The following is a 7,828-nucleotide window of genomic DNA, read 5'->3' as shown; positions in this document are numbered from 1 at the left end:
GAGGGTCTGATAGGTAAGGCAAGGGAGCTTGGACTTTATTCTCAGCAAAATGGGGCTCCTGACAGACTTTTAAGCACAGGAATGGCATGGAAGATGAGATTGACAAGAGTGAGATTGGTAGCTGATGGATGAATGGTGGCTAGAGGCTGCTACAGTAGCTTGGGCAAGAATGGTGGTGGCCTGAATGTGAACAATAGTTGTAGGGATGGAGATAGGGGACACATTTGATACACATTTGGGAGGTAGAATTAGCAACCCTCAGTGGTTGTCTAAATATAAAAGGCTTGAGGGAGAGGGAGGAGTCAGGAATAGCACTCAAGTCTCTGCCTTGGGAAATTTGATATGGGTAATGACATGTTATTTGTACGTAGGTCTGAGGACAGGGTGTGGTTCAGTTTGGGGCATGTTGAGTGTGGCATTACTATGGAATACCTTGGTGGAAATATGTAATACACAGTTGGATATGAGGTATAGGGCCTACAAAAGTCGCTTGGAGCATCCTGATAACAACTGAGGCACTAAGGATGTTTGGGATCACCCGAGGTGGTTGTTGTTGGAGAAGAGTTGGTGTGCAGTGCACGCCCACGCTCAGCGTCTTACCACTCTTGCCCAACTCTGTCTCTAGGGTAGAATCAAATCCCTGATTGCTATATCTGAGCTTATGTCTCTGATCCTCAGTGAGACCACTGTCTTAGTCCATTTGTGCGGCTATAATGAAAGATCTGAGAATGGGTAATCTGTAAAGAAGAGAAATGTATCTTCTTATAGTTCTGGTGGCTGGGAAGTCCAAGATCAAGGTACCAGCGGGCAAGTGCCCACTCTCTGCTTCTAAAATGGCACCTATTGCTGCATCCTCCGGAGGGAAGGAGTGCTGTGTCCTCACATGGCAGAAGGGCCCAAAGGGGTGAAAAGAGGCAGACTGCCTCCTTCAAGCCCTTTTGTATGGGCACCTAATCCCATTCATGAGGGCAGAGCCTTCATGACTTAATCACCTCTAAAGACTTCACCTCCCAGTACTGCTGCATTGAGGATTAAGTTTCAACCTGAATTTTGGAGGGAACAAAAACATTCAAACCATAACAGCCAGATATTTCCAGTTCTTCTACTCCACAAGTGTAGCCCCGTTGGGATTATACAGGAAGATCCACTGGCAACAATATAACTCTAGAACTCCTTCCCCATGTTCCTGACATGGAAATGGCAAAGAATTGTTGGATCTAGCAGTGATGAAGGGGAAATGATTACTGTCTTTTCTGTCTCCACTATTCCCAGGTATTCCAGCTCTTTCTTACCCTCCAATTCTCTTCTTGTTGGGTTGATATTACAGTGGGGGTTTAATCCTGGATAGGTTGATAGTGCATAGGGAATCCTGATAGTTAAAGAGGGTTAGGCACAGCCTGCTCTATGCTTGAAATTGACCCTAATAGTTATTTCCTGCTTCTAACCCTTTTCTCCCAACCCCACCTAATACTATCCATCTGGTCAAGGGTGACTAGGGACCCACCCCAACCCTTATCGCTCTCTGAACAAGACGCTTACATTTTGATGAAATTACATTTCATTAAAACATACATATCCTTTGTTTCATTTTCTTACATCATTTCATCCTGCTTTCCAGAGAGCTCCCTACTATGACAAATTCCTTAGGATGATATCTAGGTCCAGCAGTAGTGGGCCAGGTGGGAAAAGAAGAACAATTATTGAGAGGTACCAAGGAAGTAGGTACAAAAGCAGAGCCGTGAATTAAGTCTAAAAGCCAAGCTAAGAGCAGAAGAGAGAGGAATGAATAGCAGGATTAGCAGTTAGGAGAATCAAAACCAGGGTGAACCAGAATTAAGTGGACAATGTGTGGTGATGAACTGAGACAAACTCCTGCTTTCTTCTATCAGGAAAGAGACTTGAGGATTGGAAATTATGTAACAGGAGCTGGTATCTACCATCCCGGATGGCTCAGGCACAGCTGCTCACGGTTAATGTGATGGCTCGTGTAATGTAAGCCAGGCTGAGGAAGGGGTCAAAAGTTGTTTAGCACAGTAGTTCAAGGGTAATTTTTCTGCAAGGAGCAAGGTCAAAGACACATTAAAGGAAATCCTCTATTCTCCTCAGATGAGGTCAGATAGAGGGAAAAATAGCCCTTACATTAGTGTTAGTGTTTTTGTTTCTAAGATAACTAGTAAAGAAACTAGATCAGCAGGCTGAAATTAGAGCACTCATCATTTCCATATCTCTTAAAAATAGAAAAAAAAAACCCTTTAGTAGGACTAGCATCCTACTAAACTTAAGGCTGAGTTTGCAAAGCAAAGGAGGAGAAGACATCTTCCTTAGGTGCAGCAGGGGTAGTTTCTAGAAAGACGTGTATGGGATATAGATTTGGGGGCTTGAAAGAGGGGGATGCAAGGGTTCATCCAAGTGGGATAGATTTCTTCTGAAGACCTAGGCCTCCTTTCCTTGGGTGATAAAATGGAACAAGCAAGATAGGAAGAGTTATTCTACATCATGCTGGACTGAGAGATCTACCTCACCCTTTGGCAAAAGAACTCAGAAAATGTTATATCTGGAAAGACTGGTGAGGCAGGAAGTATATAAGGAAAAGGCAAGGCTTCTACATTACAAAGCTACAGGGGGTACCACACACATGGGATTCAACGTAGAGGACTCCTTCTGGAATTTGGCAACATGGCACCCCTGAGTACGGGAGAACATTTGCTTCCTGTTCAGCCTTGGGGTGTGTGACCACCTGCTGGTCTTGTCTGCCTAGGAATGTTTCTCATTCTTTTAGCTAAGAATGCTGTTTTTCCCCTGAGAACTCTCCCTTTCCCCACTTTACTACCAATTCCATGAAGTCTTCCTGGGATTCTCTAGTGGGGATTCAAGCTAGCCAATCTCTCCTTAAAATCTGAACTGTAAGTAGAATTACACAAGGCCAGAAATTGTTGGAGCTGATGCATTTTACAGTAGCTCCCTGAGAAGACTGTTTATTACTTCCAGCGCCACTCCTAGCACTTTGTGATGCTTAGAAAAGACATGGAGCTCAGGGAATTGAAGCATCTTTCAGCAAAGAAAAAGTCACCCTTTCTCCAGGCAGACAAAACCCCCTACAGAGAGGCAAGGCTTGGTGAGCAGAGAACAAACTAAATCCACCCTAATTTACCTGGTCAGACAGATGCCCTGATGACCCTGAAACCCCTATATCCTTTCCTCTACTTTTGGAAGCCTAGTCGTTCAGATTTTCTTTCAATTCTCTTACTGCCCCATACCCTTCAGCTTAAGTTAGCCAGAGTATGTTTCTGTTGCTTACTATAAAATAACCCCTAAGAGATACATAGCAGTAATATGGTGGAGACAGAGCTGAGGGAGCGCCAGCCCTCACTGTGAATTATTCAACTGAAGCAACACTGGGGATACTTATGGGACATCAGTGGCCCAAATAATAACTGAGTCATGGGGAATTACAAAAGTCAATTCCCTGATGTTTTTTCTCATAGACTGACATACACACAGACATACATACAGGTGTGCGCGCGCGCACACACACACACACACACCCCTCTTCAAGACAGAAGAGGAGGGATCCTGTCACTCAGATTACATTTAGCCTTCTGTACCTATTAAGGGGGCAGGTGAGGGAGGGAATAAAAAGGAACTGTGCCAGATGGTTTATGTCAGCCCAGATGATTTCAAATCTCCTAAGATTCATTCTTGTTCTACCATTTAAAATCATTTAATTTAATTAATTTATTTATTTCCATCATGAGGTAGTGAGTTCCACTGGATTGATGGGTTTCTCCTTCACCCATGACATATTTGCACCATATCAGAGCACTTTGGAAGCTCAATCTTCACTAAGCCAGCAATTTTTTTTTCTTTTCTACATATTTTTCTGTTTTTAACACCTCTCCCTGCTTGTCTATCTTCCTTCCCTCTTGATAGTCAATATAAGAGGAACGAGGAGGTATAATATTGAAATGGGAGAGCTCACTGGCCCCCCAACAGGATGTGCAACAGGGGTGTAACTCATCTGTTTAGCTGCTGTGCATGCTCAAACACTTTATGGGAGAAGAAGCATGTAGATGAGCAGGTGCAGGAGCTGGGGAGAGTGCTTTTGGGCTCCAGCCCCATGGTAGCATCTGGGGTGGGTGCCTGTGACTTCCAAATCCCCAGTGGGAGTGTGACAGTGCTCTTTTAGCAGTTACCATCTGCAGATAGCTTAAGTGTTAACCAGCTCAGTGCCCTCTTGGTACGCAGGTTCTTGTCTCATGTCCAGGATGAATCAGGTCACACGGACAAATTGAAGGATGGTAAATGGGGAAGATTTTATTGCTGGATGGAGGTGGCTTTCAGCAGGATTGATGGGGAGCTAGAAAGAGGATAGAGTGGGAAGATGATCTTCCCCTGGAGTTTGGTGGTCCCATGGCTGATCTCCTCTCTAACCATCCCCAGTCGAACTCCTCTCGATGTTCAGACACTCTTTTTCTTCTCTCCTTCTCTGCTGTACCTCTCTGCTGCCCTGCTGCTCTGCCCTTCTGTTGATCTGCTTGTGGAACCTGGGGTTTGGGGATTATATGGGTACAGGATGGGTGGCGTGGTGGGCTAAAAGGCCACATTTTGGCACAAAAACAGGAATGCCTGTTCTCATTTAGGGCCTTGGGTTTCCAGGCTTGAAGGTGGGGCCTTTGGCAGGGAACCACCCTCTTCTACCCAGCATTTCCCCACCTCCTGTCACATCACCATGTGGCTTTGGAGATAATAAATCCAAATTTAAATATCAATTTGCGTTTACTAGCTATATGACCGCAGATAAATAACTTACGCTTTTGAGCATGTTTTTCCCTGTCTACAAAGAGGCATAATATCTGGAGTGGGCATTTATTGTTTTTGCTAGCCGGCGTCTATTCCTCTTCCTCTTTCTTCTGTAACAGGAACCACATTTTCTGCTGAGAATCCCTCCGCTGGCCTGGAGGCCTAATGCTTTGCAAAGGAGGAAGTATTAGTGCCTACCCTTTCTCTCTGGAGATGGACATGTGACTCAGGCATGACCCTATTAGGCCACTGTGTCTCCCAGTAAAGGAGTGGGTTCATGAGTGACCATGTGACCCAGTCTAGGCCAGTGGAAATCATGGCCAAGACCTGGATTCAAATCATTCAGAAAGACTTAGGCCTGGAGCTGCTGAGAGCTACTGAGTTGAGGAAGGTTGTCAGAGTGACTCCTAATAAGAAAAAGCAGAGCTGAGAGAGAGACACAATGTCCTGATGACATCATTTGTTCAGTTCAATCCAGTAGGACTTGACACCAAAAGTTCCCTGGATTTGGATGCTTTTAGTTATATGAGTCAATACCCGACTCTCCTTTTCTGTTAGCCTGTTGGAATTAGGCTTTTGCATACTTGCACCTGAGAGTCCTGACTGATATGATACTATTTACCTTTCATTGCTGTGATAAGGGTGAGAATTTAAATATGAACAATGTCTAGAATATGGTAGATGATCAATAAATGGTAGCCTTTGTTATTTCCATTGTTTTTATTGCTGCCATTATTTTCACAGGTGATCCAGAGTCCTAACTGTCTCCTCTCTCATCCCTTCAACCAAACTTTCCTGAGCAACTCTGATGCCAGGCATTTCTAGCACTGTGACAGAACCTGAGGACAGAGGGCCCTGCTTCAAAGGTAACCACCTGCCTCCTTCTGCTATCACAGGGCTGACCTCAGTGCAGCAGAGGGCAGAGCTTGGAGGCAGCTGCTGAGAATTTGCACTCTAAAGACATCCACCTAAATCACAAGCTTTATATCTGGGCAGTCAGCCAGACCTCCTGACCATATCCTGGACTGCGGACTTTGGATGGTGGAACGGGGGTGGAATTGAACATTAAATGAGCAACATGCTAATTCCATGCAAATGAATATCTATTTTGAATCAACAGCTTGGACACTTTTTCTAGGAGGGCTGAGGCAGCAGGAATCTAAAGAGAGGATGAGAGGGGGAGGGGTTTCTCTCAGAGGCAGCAGAGAGTGCAAGGGGGGCTCCAGGCTGAGTGGAGCCACCTCCTGCCCACAGTTCCTAATGCTATTTGATTGGCTCATTAGCAAGTATGAAACACGGGGAGTCAAAAAAAAAGAATAAAGAAAAAAACCCCAACTCTGGAAAGAATAAACTAACAGATGGAGACTTAATTCAATTTGCATCCAACCTACCCTAGCACCAAGGACTTTGTTTGCTTAACAATGGAGACCCTGGGGGTGGGGAGGGGTCCCTCCTGCAGGGGGGCTGATGGGAATGATCCCAGATCATCTCTTCCATGCTGCTCTTATCTCTTCCTGGGGGCCAGATGGGTATTCTTGTTTTAAAGCTCCTCTCCCTTGGGCTGGTCCTGAATTCATTCTCTGATCCAGAAAGAAAGATTCTTGGGTAGAAATGAAGCTGGCATTGTGGGAAGGATGGGGTGGGGAACTGTGGGTAGCGGCAGCAGAGGGGGATGAAAAGCCATTCAGCAGCCAAGAGACTAGGTCAGGGGGACACCTGCCTCCATATCTCAGCCCGCCCCCAAACCCCACACCCAGAGTGAACCAGAAGGCCAGGTAGCTGGGAAGCTGAGACTCAACCCAGGTCTGCCTGACTCCAAAGTCTGCATCCTTTCCACTGTATATCCTGCTCCCAAGACCTGGATGCAAGCCTTGCTCTGCCACTAGCTAGCTGTTTTGATTGTCATTAGGTGACCCGAAGTCTCTGAACATTGAGATTCCTCATTTGATGAGCAGGAATAATAGCCAAATGAACCTCGCCATAGCTGCTGTGCAACAAATATCAAAAGTGTGGATGTGGAAGCATTGTGTGCTGTTTGCCTTTCTATCCTGGTTCTCACATTAGGGATAATCATTGTTAGGGTCCAGGGTGTCACTTACCTTCCTCCCCTCTAGGGAGCTAACGAATGCAGTATATGCACAAAGAACAGTAACCAAATGGGAAAAAATGAACTACTTTACAGCATGGCGGTGCCAAGCTCTGGCAAAAGCCAGATAAGAGACTATGGCTTAGGCCAAATCCTGAAACAGAATCCTGGGACACAAATCATGCTTCCCATGGCCTACAGGGAGAGAGGAAAAGAGAGAGATGGCCTGGCATCCCAGTGTGCATGTCTGACCAATCACAGGGTGTGGGCTGTAGGCCTGTCTCAGTCTCCCAGGTGCAAGAAGGAACAGAGAAAACCAGGGTGGTCACATTTGGGTTTAGAAGGGTTCAGGTGTATGCAGGGGAGGAATAACTTTTCCTATACCCTCTTAAGTTCTGTGGCTAGGCCTGACAACTAAGTTGACATAGAGTAAGAAGATAAAACCAAACAAATTTTATTTAATATTTTTATGCACACATGGGAGCCTTCATAAGAAAAACAAAGATCTGAAGAAGTGGTTAGGACCAAGAGTTTATGTACCTTTTTAAACAAAGACTAATAAATTTTTGAAGAAGTGATGAGACAAAGAAAAAGGATGTTAAACTTCTAAGAGTGGCAGTTTGTGGGAAAATGATGAGGAAGTATGTGGGGGGAAATAATGGAAGAGAAGGATTATTTTAGTAGGTTTGTTTGTGCAGATCCATTTCAGCATTGACTTCTAGTCTCTGATGGTAAGAATATTCTCTATCTGATGGAGGAGCCAAGGGCTTGGCCCTCTGAAGGTTTCCTGAAAAATCAACTCACAAAAGGCAGATAATTTGGGGAAAAATATACAAATCTATGTAACATGTATACATGGGAGCCTGTAGAATGAAGATCCAAAGATGCGGGGAAAATTGTCCATTTTTATATTTAGGTTCAACAAAGTATGGACAGCCATGT

The sequence above is a fragment of the Mandrillus leucophaeus genome, unplaced genomic scaffold (genome assembly GCF_000951045.1).
Source record: "Mandrillus leucophaeus isolate KB7577 unplaced genomic scaffold, Mleu.le_1.0 Scaffold172, whole genome shotgun sequence".
NCBI classification, from domain to species: Eukaryota; Metazoa; Chordata; class Mammalia; order Primates; family Cercopithecidae; genus Mandrillus; species Mandrillus leucophaeus.
Note: the sequence above shows the minus strand (reverse complement) of the source record.